General features: G+C 37.2%; 1 protein-coding gene across 4 annotated transcripts in view; it reads left to right on the top strand.

Moving 5' to 3' along the window:
• The window catches only part of FBXW7 (F-box and WD repeat domain containing 7), a 162684-nt gene that overhangs the window by 15580 nt on the left and 129349 nt on the right, over positions 1–17755 (top strand). The window contains exon 1 of one of the 4 annotated variants that reach the window (XM_089525680.1): positions 4909–5024. The exons of the other annotated variants lie outside the window; for them this stretch is intronic. The gene's annotated coding sequence lies outside the window, so the exon portion shown is untranslated. Of the gene's footprint in view, positions 1–4908; positions 5025–17755 lie in introns of those variants that run through there. 4 annotated transcript variants of the gene reach the window in all.

Raw genomic sequence — 17755 nt, forward strand, 5'->3', positions numbered from 1 at the left:
CCTCTTCACTTAAGTTTTCTGGTATCATATTTAACTTTTATGGAAATTAATTCATTCATAGTCAATCATATTCATTTAAAATATACTGATAACATATAAACTTCTGTTAGGGATATACTTCAATTAACGAAATACAGGTGCTCGTGGATGTTATTTCTTTAACTGAAAATTTGGTACCAGAAACAGACATAACAATGCAAGAATAGCGATTGGTTTCAACACTCCCCAAAAAGAATAGAAGTTAAAAATGTTTCATCATAGTTTTATTCAGAATTAACAATGTGCAAATGTAAAATGAAGAAACTATATTGGTAAGCCATAGATTTGTAAATCTTGTAACTTCTAGAGACCACTTGAAGGCTTCTTCCAAAATGCATTCAGGGATATTTTTCTTTCCTTTCATGAGCCTCTGCTTTTCTAATGATTTCCATTTTTGTGCCCGCACAGATCTATGCTGTGGAGTAGGTGGTGAGGCATCTGTATATGTTGTCTCTTTTCTCTACGTTTTGTTTTTGACCTTGCCTGTTGCAGGCAGCCACACATACACAGCTACAGTGGGATCAATTACTGTATTTTCTGGCATATAAGACTACTTTTTAACCCAGGAAAATTTTCTCAAAAGTTGGGGGTCGTCTTATACGCCGGGTGTCATCTTATAGGGCTGAAACTTCCAAGCTGGACTGGAGAACCTGTGGTCGCCGCATATGGTGGGGGGAGCTCAAAACCAGCCGCGGTCACATAGCCTCCATATACGGTGACCATATGAAAGCAGCAAGGGTGGTGCTGTACAAGTACGGTAGAAGAAAATCTTGGAGACAGGAAGAGCTGACCAGTCCAAGCAGACTTTGTATACAAGTTTTCCTGCTAAGTACCTGCATGCCATAAGCATTTGAATTAAAATTACCATACTGAAATCAAATCTGATGTTTTTAAAAAATTTATTGGTATGCATTGGAAGAGGGGTAGTCTTATACGGCGAGTATATCCCAAACTCTATATTTTAACTGGAAAAGTTGGGGGGGGGGGGACGTCTTATACACCCAGTCGTCTTATACGCCAGAAAATACAGTAGATTAGAATTCCATTCCTTCAAGCTCAGGCTTTTTTGCATTGTTTATGCATACTCTTTCAACATGGGACTGAACTTTTTTTGTTTCTTCAGTACTCCTTCACCTTCTTTACAGTGCAGATGCTTCTAAAGAAACTTTCAGTTGGTTACAGGACAAGGAGAGAAAGGCAAGATGCAGGTGTAAAAAAAGACTTTGTTACAAGGATCTTATTTTTGAGAGGCTTTGTTAATTGAGATATGTCTGTATTTGATTCATTGGTGAACTTGGTGTTCATTTCCCTACATAAAACAAATCTTCGAACCATCAGGATTTCATTTGTCTTTTATCATAAGAGTTTCCATGGCTATCACCTTCTGTAGAAACAAGGAAGCATCCTAACATAACTGTAGACACCATAGTCCCCCGTTGAATTTTGATAAATAACAGTATGAGGATAGTAACACCCCCCCCCCCAAAAAAAAAAAAAAACCCAAGCATGTATGAAAACCTTATTTAAAGTCTTTTTTGTTTTGTTTATGGCTTGGACTTTAAAAAGCAACAGTGCTTTTGATTTAATATGGAAAACTCATTGAGAAAAGCCACTCAACTTGATCATTCTAAACATGGTTAGTATTGAAGTTCAGGACAGTCATTGTCATGCTGATGTCTGACAATAAGAGATATGTAAGGGTTAAGGTGATGGCTCACATTAACCAAGTGAATTAGTTTTTGTTTGGGGAACTTTTGCGTCCCTTGGACGCTTATCAGTGATAACTTAATGAAAAAATCAGTGATGCAGACAAATTAGTGATCTAAGACTGCAGTTGGTAACATTCATGGGAATCAGTAGGCCTTGCTTCTTAGTAATTCTTAGGATTGTACTGCTTGACAGTTACTATTCCAGTTTTAATTCTGTAAGTGAAGCCAAAATGTTTTCAAAGTCTTAAGCAAAGCTGTGCTTCAAAATACTTTCACAGAGACTGATGGCTAGTCCTGGGGTTGGTGGGGCATTCTGCTACACAACTGCTACTGGTTTTCTGTGGCTGATTCAAATCTAAGTCTCTCAGAATCCTGGAGAGCATGCTGGCTCTCTGGGCATAAGTATCTATGGAGTATGTATTTCAGTTGCTGACTGTCAGAAGCATGGAGGCAAGCAAGGGGAGTGCAGATATCATTTACTGCCGACTTTGTTGGGTCTTACCTTTTTCCTTTGTTTGTGAATAGGTTTCTTACCTTTTAATGTTTTTGCCTTTTGTGCATTTGTGATTGGCTTAATGGCTTCCTTTTGTTTTTGTAACAGCACAGTATGAAGCACTTGTACTCTATCCTTGCTTTAACAGATAGCTTAGAAATATTTTTAGCCATGTTATTTTTCGTTAAGGTTTTAGAATTTCCTCAACCCTGGATTTTTATTCAAGTTTCAGAATTTGTCTTTATGGGAGGCAAGACAAATTGGATTTATGGGCCACCTTTCTCTCCTCCCAGAGGAAGAAAAAGCCAGAGCTGTTCAAGCCCTTTGCTGGAGGGAAAAGAACAGCCAAGGCTGTTTTCAGAGACAAGCTGGAAGTTTGCCAAGAACAGCATATACAGTGAGCTCAGATAGGCCTAAAAGGGAAAAGTTGACTATGAAAGGGTGCAAAGGTATAAAAAGCAGCCCTCCAGATGACCACTATTCATACTGAAACTACGTTGGATATAAATGTATCTTTTAATAAGGATGTAGTTTTAGATAAAGAAGACAGGAATCAGTAAGACATTAATAGGGTAGATAGAAATTTGGCAAGTGTTGAAATGGGTAAATAAGCAAAACCAGCACTGTAGCTTGCTTTGGTTTGCACTCCTATGAATTTTTCTTGTCAGAATAAACTACATTTTAAAAAAGATACACATTGTTGCATTTTTATTCCTTTTTTTTCAAGAATCTTGCAGCAGTTCCATTATCAAATGTTTATAGGAGATAGCATGTTTGCCTCATATCCCTGAAATTTTGTGTCAAAACATTTTTGTTTCTTTGCAGTTCTATATGTTTTCTTGGGGAATCAGAATACTTTAATACATTCTATAGGAGTAGATGCAGCAGAAACAGTTCTGTGAAACCTTAATGACTAATTCACTTATTATATCTTAAAACATTTTAGGGCTAGAATGAACTTGGTCAGATGCATGAATTAATCATTCTAGTCAGTAGGTGTGTATATGTGTGTGCACGTGTGTATTTATATTCAAGGTACAGAGAGAAGAAATGTCTTCAGGAACACAGAATAACCATGCTGGGCCTTGGTGGCTGATAAAGGCCACATATTCTGTTGCTAAATCTGAATTTTAAGATATGACAGTTGTGTGTGTGTGTGTATATACATACATACATATATATACATACACATACACACAGAGAGAGAATGGGAGAAAACTGTTATGTACAACAATGAAGTGGAAATAAATACAAAGTATTTTAATGTAGAGCTAGCGTAGTCCACTGGTTTCAGCGTTGGACTATGACTGTGAAGACCAGGGTTTGATTGTCAGCTTGGCCATGAAACCCATTGGGTGACCTTAGGAAAGTCACATGCTCTCAGCCTCAGAGGAAGGCAATGGCAAACCTCTGAAAATTTTTGTCAAGAAGGTTGGTAAGGGCTGTATAGGGTCACCTTAGGTTGCTGTAAGTCTGAAATGACGCGAGGGCTCATAACATACACACACATCTTCATGTAGCCGTCTTCTGTGCTTGTTGGGAAGCAAAAAACTTTAAAGACCCTACATTTTAAGCTTAAACTGCATCTATGGATTAATAATGTGGGAATACAAAGGTGCCATCCTTCTAGTGCAGCTCTGTCATGGCATGACCTCCCTGCCCCCAAAGCCAAATAATGAGCACAGACATCCACAAAAGTGAAATCTACATTGGCATGGGGCAATGTTAGCGAACTCATTAAACACTGGGAATATGGGCAGCAGTTCAGCCATGCAGTACCCTGAAATAGTGTGAATCTTCACGCAATTAATATATGAAGGAGATGTAGTATAACATCTAGTGCTACTTTTTTCTCAACTTGTTTACTTCCTACAACTTCATTTTTTTATCTGTGTAGCACTGCACACAAAGCTAGGAAGGTCTAGTCAATGCATACCAGGAAGTGGCTTAAAACTTTTTAGAAATCAGAAAGATGGTTTCATTTAAAGGAGGTTGTTCAAAATGATCTAGAATGCCATCCAGCCTGTCTTCTTGTACTCTTAAGCCTTTTGTGTACATACGAGCAGTAAACGTGGAGCTAGCATGTGACAAGACTGAGCTACAGATGACACTTAGGCATCATGGGCTCTGAGTTTGGTCAATTATTTAACTGACTAAAGATTTGGCTTAAGGGCCTTGGTCTTATTTTGGCCACATAACAGACATCAATATTATTAATACTGAAGTGGTAGGAAAGCATTTTAGTCGGATAGGATATTCTGCAATATATTCAGGTTGCTGTATTTCTGTAAAAACAGATTGAAATGAGGTCTCAGTGTGCAATCAGCAAACTAAAATTATCTTGAAATTTGACTCTGAATGTTTTTAGTTATATTCTGGATATGGCTAGTTATCTACTGAAAATAACTGTTCTTGTTCCTGTTCAAGGTGTATGTGTACTATATTTATTTTTCTGTTCATCATCAGTAATTGGAAGTCGGGTAATGTGTGATGCTTATACTTTGATTTTACCTGAGTTATGCATTAGTCTGATTTGATAATGGATAATTTCATATGTTATGCAACATTGTGATGCCCTTAGTCATTGTTTATAATTGATTGGTTTGTTTGTATGTTATTTTGTAAGAATGTACTTTTTTCCCTCTAGGTCTACAAATAAATTACTATGGTATGCATCTGACAAAATGGGCACTAGTTCCAAAAGTAATGTCACAACAGCACCAATTTGCAAATTGTTCCAGGACTCCGATAAACTTTATCATTGCTAATCTTTCTTATGTTAGGTAAGTTGTGTGAAGTATTAACAGCGCAATCTAGCACTAGTAAGTTACATTCATTGCAGTAGAAGAGATTTAAATTCCTCCTTGATTTGTCCATTGAAATCACTGGAACCATATTTTTTTGGTTGGACTGTGCCCCTAAGGATAGCTTTCATTTTGAACATGTTATGCTAGCTTTTTCTATAGTGTATGTCCACACTATACTTCTACCACAGCATGTAGTCTTATGGGAAGGTAAATGCTGGTCCATGGAATTTAATAGAATACCATGGATCTGACAGTTCACACTCTGAGTTGTGAGTCATTTATCAGTTTAAATGTCAGGCTAGTGAATTAGGGTCCCATGCATGAGTAGCTGTGAACTTCAGGGTCATGTGCTCTCTTGCTTCAGTCATTGTGTGCTATGAAGAGAAGAATCCAGTGATTATTGTTGCAAGCTACAGTTTATTGAATTTGGACTAAATGGTAAACTGTTGCTTTCTTTAACTATAGATAAATAAATAAAGAAATCGTAATATTGACATATGATAAAAGTCAGTGCATAATCAGAGGTTTACAGTGGTTCATTATGATAAATCATTGTTTCATGTTATAACAGAATGACTTTAAATAAGTAGCTGTGATGTAAATATATGTACATATGCAAAAGAATTAACAGGTATTTTTGTTGTTGCTAACTGCAATAGAGTCGACCTCGACCCATGGCGACCCTATAGATGATACATCTCGAAGACCCACTGCTCTGCTTAATTCCTGTCAACCCATACCCATGGCCTCCTTAATGGTGTCCATCCATCTAGCATGCAGTCTTCCTCTCTTTCTACTTCCTTCCACCTTTCCTAGCATTATTGTTTTTTCCAATGAGTTATAATTGTACTGCTAATTCATAGGCAGTCACTCCATCCTACTTCAGTATAATTGGCTCCCTAATAAACATGCATAGGATTGTGGGTTTGGTAAATCTGTTTGACCTAAAGTATGACAGAAGACTCCATAATGCACATCATTTAGCCCTTCCTAGCATCCATACATGCTCTTGTATCTGCTTCTCTCTCTATTACATTTTATTATTCTCTCTTAATTTTCTGGATTCTACATACCTCATGTTTCATGGATTGTTTTATTCTGATTTCTCTCGTCTTCTGTGGACTCCTCCCCTCAATCCAGGAACTGCTTGTCTGTATGTTGAATGACATTGTCATATAGGTCCACATAATATTATTAATGTGTTTGATTATATCTTGCTGAACACTGGCCCTTTTGGTGTGTTACAGCAAGAAGAATAGATTTGTAGCAAGTCATATTGAATCACTAAATGTTCATAATTCATTGTTTAGAATTTTATCAATCTCCTATTTTTTGGAATTTTTTTATTATCTGAAAGTGCCCTACTATCTAAACTTAATATAAAGAAAATATTTGTATTTCTCCTTAGCATGTTCTCTGGCACACTGATCTATGTCATGAAGTCTTAAAATTCATTATACTGATCTTTTAAAAACACACAAAGTAAAATACTTGACTGTATATGTTCCTGAGCATGATGTGGGAAAATTAAAAGAAAAAAAATGCATTAGAGTCAAGAAAGAGTACATTAGATTCAGGTTGGGTGTTCAGGAGAAGTTTAAATGGTTTAAATATGATATATTTCATTGCCTTGTGCTGTAAGTCAGCAAATGCAGGATGGGCTGAGTCCCCAAAGCTGTATAAGTTACACTTACTGTGCTGTCCGCCTAGGAAGCAGACATCCTCAATTTGGTCAAGTAACATCATGATGCTGTTAAAGCTTTCCATGCCAAATGCCAGGTTTTTTTTAGAGCTCAGTCTTAAATGTAGTATAGCTTAATGTTCCAAAATATCATATGTTGATGTTGTATAATGGTTTTATTGATGGTTTTCTTAAAAGCTGTGCATTATCTGACTCTGTCGCAGGAACATAACATCATTAAGTATAACTGGTTGTTCAGCCTATATAAAAATTCAAATAATAAAGTTTGAACTTGTTTAAGAGACATTTCTAGAGTTTGTGGGAAAGCCAGAAATATTGCAGTTAGATGCATTCTCGGAGGCTTCTGATGTTTCATAGACTAACAAAAGGTTGCTTTATTAGTAGCTTTAATGAACAAATCGCTTTATTGGCTTAGACATACTGGTAGCTTTGTCGGTCCAAACAGCTATGAGTTCTTGTTTCAATTCACCATTGTGCTCAAGTAGTGAAATGATAGCCATTGACCTTCTACTAAAGCACAATAAAATTTTTTTTTGTGAAGAAGAAAAGTGCATAAGTAAAAGTGCAGTGCAATTCTTGGACTCCTGCTCTATGCTTTAAAAATAACTCTTCATAGGTCCTGTGTTCAGACATGCTCTGGTTGGGCTCCCAGCAGCCCAGCACTAATATCCCAAAACAACGTTAAGACTCAAAAAACTTGGTGAAGCCACACAAATGTTGTGCCTGTAGCTCGCAAAACAAAATGAAATGGACTACTGCTAATCCTGTACCAAACAATTAACTTTTAGTCCTGGGAAATTTGATTGAATAAATTATAATTATAGTATGAAATTAAAATGAAACCTTATTGAAACTTTCTAGATATGTATGTATAAAAACTATTCACTGCTGCCTCCAAGTGCCCAGAACAGTACATTAGAGATTACAGTAGTAAGGGCTGGCTTTTCGACCATCCTTGAAACTCATATGATAAGAGTATTTCTCTTCATGCTGGGGAGAGATGTATTTTTACAGTTACAGAAAATAAATTTCTGGACTACTGAAATGAGGATGTCAGAATTGCACTTAAATGTGAAAATTCCTGTTTGGATTCATACATGTGTGGCACATGCTGGTATGGAGGATAGCACAGTGCAAAGCGGATCTATATACCATATCTGACTTGATGTAGAAGGTGGAAAAGAAGTTAGGTTGGATAGGACATCTATAGAAGAAATTCTTCTTCCTAAAATGTAAGAGTGTAGTTAGGTTAAATAGCTCTGCAGAACACTCTGTCTTTCAGATTCTTAATCTGTAGTAGTGAAGGGCTGTGCCTGTGCATGCACCTAATCTGTTCAATGTCAGAAAGTATTATTACCATAGAGTAACAGTAGTATTAAAACAGTGAGCAGAAAGTGGTTTTTTTTTGTACTCTTGACTGAATGTTGGCCAGATCTCAGCTTAGCACTTAACTGAACTAAGTGAGCAAGGCTGCTTGCTGGGCTAGAAAGAGAATGCACAGCTGTGTTCTTTCTTCTCTGCCCAGATCAGACTTCTGCTGTTTCTTTTGGATTGAGCTCTGCTTTTATACTGATGCGAATTGAAGAGGCAGGAATGTTCATCTGTAAGAAGTCTGTTTTATCTATCTGTTGTTCAGCAGTTTGGACTGTGGTATAAGAGTTTATTAATTGGAAGATTTTTGTTGTGAAATTATTAAATGATCTTACTTTGCAGTATTCCTGCATAAGAGGAGACTCTTCTGTGGAATGGGTTCTCCCCCCATTGTGTTTAATGTTAACAAGATATGAAAAAGTGTATAGAGTATTTGTAAATACTGTTAACTGCTGGATCAGTTACATGATGAAATATGGGATTTGCAAATAAAAGAGAATTTGCTATTGACAGTGGAAACCAGTGATTTTTGCCAGTTTGTCTTTCTGCCTATAGCACTTTGCATAAAGAGTGGTGATTAGCAAAGAATAAAATAAAATAAAATAAAAACTATTTTCTCTTCTTCCTATGGAATCATCCAGTTTTGACCCAAGTAACTCTCTTCTTTTCACATTCTTAATCTTATCAATACGTTGTACTCAAGTAAGACTGGAGGGTTCAGAAGACTCAAATGCGAATTGTGGAGTCTGTGGATTGCATGCACTTGCCAGGGTGCTTCTGTGTGATTCTAGAGCCTCTACAACTCTAAAAAGGATTGGCAAATGTGGAGAATCATGCTTTCAGAGGCAAGGGAGCATGTTGTCCCCACTCCTTGTTTAGACTCCAAATGGTAGTTCAATGGAAGGCAAACCAGATTCACCTTTGGAAAAGCAGCCGCAGATGTATGGTAGCCAGGCAAGTCAGATAGTTCCTCAAATCAGGTCAGGTTCAGAGCAAGAAAAAGAACTAGAGGAGAGCTCCCCCCATCCCAGAGAAGGATGGAGGTTCAAGCATCTCAGACATCTCTTGCAGACAAAGAGAAGCTGTAAGCAAGGTGTCAGGTGGAACATAGCTGTGGGACACTCTCCCTAGATACTGGTTAGGATCTTGGTGTTGGCTGAACATCTTGCATATACACTCGTCCCTCCACATTTGCTGGGGTTAGGGGCAGGAAAAACTGAAAATAATAAAAACACATTTTTTACCTGACAGAACACCTCTAGGAATTTCTAGGTCCTCCAGTGCAACTCTGGTCAACATCTGCCAGACATTGACCATAGAATTGCGCTGGAGGATCTAGATATTCCTAGAGAGAACATATTAATCAAATCCACAAATAATCAAAGCAGTAAATGTGGAGGGATGAGTGTATATGGAAGTTCCAACTACCACCTGATTTACTAAGTACAACTTCAGTCTTCCTCTCAACAGTTGGGCTTGTGCAAGTGTGTTTATTGGATTTACAACCCCTGGATTGTTTAACAATTTAACTACTGTGGCTCTTTTCACTTTGATTTATGGCTTTCTTGACCCTGGACTGTTTTGACACCAGATACCTTTTGCTTCCATGGCTTACTGACTTGGGAATGTTCAATTTTGTTTAAATGTGAGAGCTGGGCAACAGAGCCGGACAACAGAACAGAGAGAAGGCTGAAATCTGCCTCAGTGTTCTCCCGAAAGGAAGTCAATACTGAAACTGGTGAAAATAGAACTAAGATACAGTAAGGGGACTGCATTCCAGAATAGGCAAGGAGTTAGTAAAGGATACCTAGCTGTACTAAATAAACTCAGGTCTCCAGGTTGAATGAGCAGTACTGATGGAACTTGCAGATGTAATTGGAGACCCTCTGTCAAGAATTCTTGAGAATTCTTGAAGAATAGAAGTAGTCCCAGTAGATTAGAGGAGGGCAAATGCTATTGACATCTTCAAGTACAAAAAAGAGGACCAAAACAACTACTGACCAATCAGCTTCAGATTACTGTCAGAAAAGGTTCTAATGGTGTCTCATGTATAGTTTGAGTATGGTTATATTTATACCTAAACTAAGTTCTCCTTACAGTTGCAGTGAAGTGAGTATGGCAAACAGAAACTGGGATATGTGGGAAGCTTCCCTATGAGAAAGTGTTCCACGGTTTTCTCTTGTCTGTAGTTTCCTATATGTCTGTCTGGGATTGTCTTCTTAATGCTATCCCACCTTGAATTGTTCTCTTGAGAACGTTTGCGCTTTCCTAATACCTTTGGTTCTGGTTTCCTGTCTTCCAGTAGATGTTAAACAGCTACTTCTTTCCAGTCTACTTTCTAATTATTTCTGGGCTTTGTCATGCTTTACCCCAACATTCACTTTGTCTGTTTCCTGCCTGCTTTGTTCAATTTCCTCTCATCTAGCTATGCCTTCTATGTCCCTGCTTGCTACTGATTATAATTTGATAATAATTTCAACTTAATCTCTCATCTATTTCCCTATTGCCCCTTCAGTTGTAGATATTCTTCAAAATCCTATGTGAATCTGAATTTTTGAGAGAGAATATATTTGAAGGTTACTTTTGGTGGGAACACTGGCATACCAAACGTGACTGGTAAAACTAAAATTTTGGCATATGCCTGCTATCCTCATATTATGCTACCCCATTGGCAGTTCTTATATCAAAAAGGTTTGTTTTTTTTAAACAAAAAAAATTGTTGGGATTTAAGAACTTTGAATTAAAAATTAAATGAATGAATGAATGAATAAAGAAAAATAATTTTGCAACTCCCAATGAATGAATGAATAAAGAAAAATACTTTTTGGACTTGCACTAGTTATGTAAGAACGTTTAGATCAAAGTACTGTGCATAGTAGCTACCATCACTATATAGTGTCCAAAAATTGTAGATAGAAAAAGTGTTATGTAAATATAGAATAAAAGCACAGTGTTTACACATCCATTCAAGTTGTTATAAGCAAAACATGCCAACACAAGACCTAATATCTGCTTATCCTCCCTCGTCCCATTTCTCTGTTTTAATTTTTCTCAGTAGGTAAGTTATTTTGGTCAGTTTTGAAGTAGGTCTTTCAGACCAATACAAAATAGACTAGGCAGAATTCGGATAGAGTTAAGCTAGAGATGTGTTCCTTCTTATTGTTTTGTCTAATCTTTTCTGCAAGGGCACTGTTCTCTTCAAAACCAGATTTCTACAAATTAATACAGTGGCCCGTTCACATTTGCTTGGGATTAGGGGTTCAGGACCCCTGTGCAAGTGGAAATAAAAAAGTAACTTTTTTTAACCTGAGAGGACATTTCGCTGGGAATTGATGATCAACATCCTCCAGATGTTGACCATAAAATTGTGCTGGAGGACATACAAATTCCTAGAAAAATGGTTCCCTTAGGAATTTCTAGGTCCTCCAGCATGACTCTGTGGCCAAATTCCAGCAGAGTCATGCTGGAAGGGTTGGAGATTCCTAGAGAGAACATAATCAAATCTTCAAAAGTCAAAGTCACAAATATGGAAGGCTTGAATGTATATCATGTCTATGACAATTTAATGAGTATTTGTGGCCATTCAGTAAAGGAAAAGCTACCAAAATTGGGCTCCTGCTTCTTTCCTGGATCTAAATGGGGCTGGAATTAAGGCCAGCACTACAGTTAAGGTAATTTCTGTTGAGGGAGTTTGGGTAAACATTTAAAATGCGGTGAATTATTCTTTAGTTAATTTATGTCTGTAGCACAGTTGGAATCTTCACACTTTTTGCATCACTTCTAGGCAAAATATTTGTCTAAATCAGGGGTTCCAAACATGTTCTATGATGAGGAGACCTTTGAGCTCCACGTGCACTTCCCTGGGGCTCTGTGGCCACTCCAGGAAAATGAAAGAAATAAAAATTGAATGAAATTAAAGAATAAGAATATATTCTTATATATGCTCCTAAACACCATTAACTTGTAAGACATAGGGTAAACCTCTTAAGGGCTCCATCATAGAAAGAAGGGCTCAGTGAGTCAAAAAAGTTGGGAATCCCTGGTCTAAATTAAATCTATTCTGCTGCCATTTGACATGACCCCAAACTTCTAGCATTCCTTACTTCCTTGACAAAATGAAAAAGGCATCTTCTAAGAGATTTTTGATATTGCAGGTTTTATATTTGTGTGCACAGGAAAGCATTTTTATGAGCTGTCCCTTGTTTTAAATATTATGCCTCCTCTAAAGCTGTAGCAGTGCCTTCGCTTGACCATGTTTTTCCTAAGAGCGATACTATTAGAATTGAAGAACATCATTAGTTGATTGGAAGCATTTGTAAATTAAAGTCTCCAGAAGAAAAAAATATATTTCTATAATAAAAGTTTAATATACCTGTATAGCTGCAGCTTAATATATCTGCCACCCATGTAACTTAATGTATCTTGATGTAATAGTTCTCTAATAATTTATGCCATTATAGTAACATTGAGTCTGAAATCACATTCCTATACATGTCTGAGAAGCAAGTCCTATGGACTACTCCCAAGCAAATGGATGGCTTAAATCATATTTTGCAGTCCTGACTAGAGTTTACCCATTAAATAAGTGAGATTAGCTGATGTGTTGTTTCGGCTTTCCAAAATCAATTGAGTACCCATTCAGTCAGTTTTTGACTGGTGAAACAACACAATGGCAACATGTGGGACTGACCAAAAGGATGTCAGCCAGTAAATGATATCTACGTTTGTAGCATCAAATTCTCACTTTGGATGCAAATAGCACTAATGCATAAAGGGATGTTATGATAATTATAAAATTAGTTTATTCTCATTTTAATCGTACCATTTTCCAGTTTAAGACTTACATTGTATATATACTTAGCTATGTCTTAATAGCTTTTCAAAAAACTGAATTACTTCCAGTGCAAGATAAAGAGTTTTCCCTCAAAGATTGATCTATTACAGGATTAATCTGCATATGTGCCATTGCAGGGTTTTGGTGTTTGTTCTTTTTGTATGTTGGAATTGTTCAGTGATGGTGATTCTGCTTTCTTTACTGGATGATTGCACTATATGTGGTCTGTCACTGGCTCCATCTTTATGCATTTCTGGAATCAATAGTACATTAAGGAAACTGACATGAAGTGAGGGGGGAAGCACATAAATAATGAATAACAACCTAATAACAACCTTTACTGCTAGTGTTTCATTTCTGTTAAGGGCAATGCGTTTTTCCTGAATTATCTATGCATTTCTTTTCAAGTTTAATTTAAAAATTATTATACTTTCACTAATTAAAAGAAGCTTCTTTGTTAGACTGAATAGGCAATTTGATATCGTGAAATAAAAATAAAAGTTTAAATTAGACCTGTTGCTCACAAAATGATTCAATTATATCTATTGTGTGTGCCTTATTTCTTTGAGTAAGTGGGAGGTACTAGGCCAGCAGGTTGACCAAGTAGGCACAGTTGCAACAGTTCAATATCATTTTGACTGCAATCACTCCATTCTACAGAATTCTGGGATTTATAGTACTTTAAATTCTCTGCTAGATAGTTCTGGTCCACTGCTTGTAAACTATAGTTCTCAAGGTACCCTGAGAAGAGAGTGACTGAGGATTAAAGTACCTTGCAGCACTTTTAGGCAGAATGTTTGTCTAAATCAGGGATTCCCAATCTGTGCTGGAGAATGGTCTACATCTAGTTGTTGTTGTGTGTCTTTTAGTTGTTTCCATCATATGGTGACCCTAGGGTGAACCTATCACCGGATTCTCTTGGCAAGTTTCTTCAGAGAGGAATTGCCATTGCCACCCTCTGAGGTTGAGAGAGTGCGATCGACACAGGGTCATCTGGTAAAGAATTCTAAATACACCTCCCCAGATTGCAAAACCCAAGATTCCTTAGTATGGAATCCCACGATTCCCTAATATTGGGGTGAAGAAAAATTGATTCCCACAATAACAGCAGCACTTGATTAGCCCAGAACTCCAAAAACATGGTTCTCTGGCCAAATTTTAAATGTTTTTTTTAACCTCTCCTCTAATTATGGTTTCAGCTATCTTGCATTAAAAAACACAAAAACAAAGAAAGTAGTCAAATGTTGGATGAGGGATCATTATGATGACCCCCCCCCCCCCCCCAGCTAACTAGTAGGCTATACACAAACTGGGAACAAGAGAATTATGTCTTTGCTTAGTGGTAGTATGGTGTGGGTTTAATATTGTTTGTTGAGATTCTTTTGTTTTGAGATTCTCTGAAGGAGTGATGAAATGAGCTGGACAAATAGTCTCATTTCGTTTGGTGAGATGCTCCATTTTAAGATGCAATTTTTTGCTAGGAAATTGCAAAGTTCTCGGGGCAGTGATGATCAGTGCACTTTAATTCTGTGTATTAATTTTTTTATTAGCTTCCTGTGCATATCGGTGGTAAACCTACATCAGCAATAACACTTCCTTTATGAGCTCACCAATGTGACTAGGCAAGACAGTAGTTGATTTTTAGAAGTTGGCTCATTTCAGGCCATCCGAGTGATTCCACCTGATATTACTTTACATTTTCCCTGGAATGTTTTCCCCCTGATGAATAGCTGTGTAGAATGAGCACAGGAAGAGCAAAGACCTTGGCAATACCAGCTCAATTGCATCTGCAGATGAGGATTTAAAATTCTATGCAGCAGACAGTACCTCCAGCAGGCGAGTAAAAGGTTACTGCATTATTTGCTTGTTTGCATGCAGATTCTTTCTTTACAAAAAACCTTTTTATTGAATTTGCAGTGCTTTGCTTGAACTCAAGTATTACTGGAAAATGATTTGATAGAAATGTGAGTATCAAAAGGGTAGAGCAAGGTTGAAGGAAAAGGCATTGCTGGCTCAATATAGCTGCAAGCCAGGGCTGGAGGAGAGGGGAGGAAACAGAGCAAATATAGCTTTTGATGCAGAGTGAAAACAAGAAGTTTTGCTTGAATATGTGCACTTAAGCTGCTGTCTTGCTACTTGCTTTCCCCTTATTATCTGATAAAAAGGATTCTGTAAACAACTGCGGATAGCGCTATCTCTATAAGTGACAATTATTTCAAGGCAGATTATCCTGTAATCAGGTTGAGCATCTGTGTTAATGTGAGCACACTCTTTCTTTCTCGCCAAATGCTGTAGTGCATGCTGCAATAAGACAGATAAATGCACTGCTTTTAATAGCTGAAAGACCAGCATGTTATACATAACTCTTTTATTTAATGCTGCTTTGGAAGCATTTGCAAGTTATTTTGTTCGTGTGTCTTTTTACATTGAGAATCAACTCACCAAATTAAAATAGGAAGATCACCATGATAATTAGGAAACCTATTTCTGTTTTAATATCGGAAGACAGATCATTTGCTAGACAGAGAGAGAGAGACAGAGAGAGAGAGAGAGAGAGAGAGAAGATAAGGTCTACCTGATTCTTTTCTGTTTACTTCTTCTCCCTCCCTCAATCCCCACTTGTATGAAACAGTTTGCAAACTTTTATGTTAAAGCTAGCTTTCCATTGGAGTTAATTTTAGGTTTTCTTTACAAAAACACTTTGCCTTTTGTTTTTTCCAGTGCTGTGAGTCTTATTTTGCTGAATTTTCTCTCTTGCTTTGTTGACTATTATGTGTTGATTATATAAATTGCCAAAAGTGTTACCCCTGTCCTCACAGCTTCATGTTCATGAGAGGTTTCCACATTTCTTTTGTGTTTATTAAGCTGAAGTGGGGGTTATATTCATAACAGTGGGAAAAGTGCAAAGGTTTAGCAGTAAGAAGATGCAAGTCTGTGATGAATTGGCAGTTACTTTGTACATTAAGTGTCTTAAAAGGTCAGCAGCTCATGCAGGCCAGATTCTAGTTTAGTAATCTGTTCATTGTTGTTACTCTGGGCCATTTAGCAACAGTACTTTATCAGTCATTGAGTGGATCTTGAATGGTGTGCATTAGGAACACAGGGGGTGTGGCTGTTTTCTGTTGGCTGTTGGAGAGTTGTGCATTCAGAGCGGGAACAGGTTGGATAGATGACATCTTAGAAGCCCTAAAGTGCTATAGAGGACTAAACTGTAGTCATTATATCCTGCCTGTATCATAAGTTGATGACTCTCTTAGAAAACTAGAGAGATCATCAAAATAATCAGTCTTGGGAAAGTGTAGGTGAAAAGAGGCACTTGAGGTTTGCTTCACGCTAGACAGCAGCTAGTATTAGCTTTGGAGAAACATCATTGTTTTATTTTTATCAGTGTTAATTTTTGCCAGGGAGCTGCAGAATGAGGCTGTCGGCCAATGTTGATTGTTTGTGGGTCACTGCCAGTACTCATAAGGAGTAAACTCATCCGATGAGCAAGTCAATGTGTGGCTGTGGCTGCAGCATTATTTCTTCTTTAATGAAGAGGCTGGGCCGTTCGACCTGCTGCTCCGATCTCCTATCTTGCGGCCATACATCAGACCAATTGCAGAGATTATCCATCGAATGTCCCAATCAGCCCAAGAAGGTAATTATACAGATTTATTTAAAACATATTTTTTAACAAAAATAAATACTGTGGAGCTAAAAATAAGTCACATGTTAAAGTGTGTTTAGTTTTCTTGACCTTGCAGCAGGTATCCAATATCATTTTGCCATCATCAGGCTGTGTAGCAATAGAAATGTGCTGCAGTAATTGATTTTGTAATAGGATCAGGTGATTTACTGGCTGCACTGACAACCACTTGCTTGCTTTGAATTGTGGAACACTTTAATGGATGTTTGTGACTGCAGTCTGGAGTTGCTCTGAAAGTGCTTTATGTTTAGAACAGCAGTCACTTATTTGTATTAGCAGTGTTTAACTCCTTCTACCTCCTGTACACATATAAAACAATTGTCATAATGCTTTCACTATAGTTCAGGAGGTAGTACTAAAAACAGGTTCAAATTCTAAAAAACAGGTGTATAGTATTTAAGGAGTTAAATGTGCTATTTTTCATGAACCAGATCTGTCTTTAATATGCACAGTTTAAAAGACTTTTGGCCAAATAAAATTCATTGCTATTCTTTGTTGGACTATACATTCTATAATTAAATGAATTTTATTTGGGTATAATATGTTCTATGCTTGATTCCTCTGTTGTTTTTTTGGGGTGGTGGTGGTGGTAGTTATGATGTTTCAATTTAACATACAGTTGTCAGGTAAATTTAAACAATATTACTGATAAAGAGGTATTAGTTTTCCTTGTAGAATGTCCTTTTCACCAATTCTCTAAATCTCAATAATAATAATAATAATAATAATAATAATTTGTTTTATTTATATACCGCTATTCCAAATATCATAGCGGTGAACAGCAAGTAAGCTAATTAGCAAGTAAGCTAATTTGCCCCCAACAGTCTGGGTACTCATTTTAGCGACCTCGGAAGGATGCAAGCCTGAGTCGAGCTTGGGCCCTTTTGCTGGTCTTGAACTCGCAACCTTGTGGTTTTGAGTGAATGGCTGTAGTACAGGCAATTACCCACTGCGCCACCAGGGCTATTACATTTAAACATTTGACACACTGTATATACTCATGTATAAGTCTAAAAATTTAGGACAAAAAAATTGACCCAAAAACCTGAGTTGACTTATCCGTGGGTCAATTTAAGCACTATGTCTTAACTCTTATTTAAAAGAAGGAACCA

This window comes from Sceloporus occidentalis, unplaced genomic scaffold (genome assembly GCF_023333645.1).
Source record: "Sceloporus occidentalis isolate IW3139 unplaced genomic scaffold, rSceOcc1.0.p SCAF_5, whole genome shotgun sequence".
In the NCBI taxonomy this organism is placed as follows: Eukaryota; Metazoa; Chordata; class Lepidosauria; order Squamata; family Phrynosomatidae; genus Sceloporus; species Sceloporus occidentalis.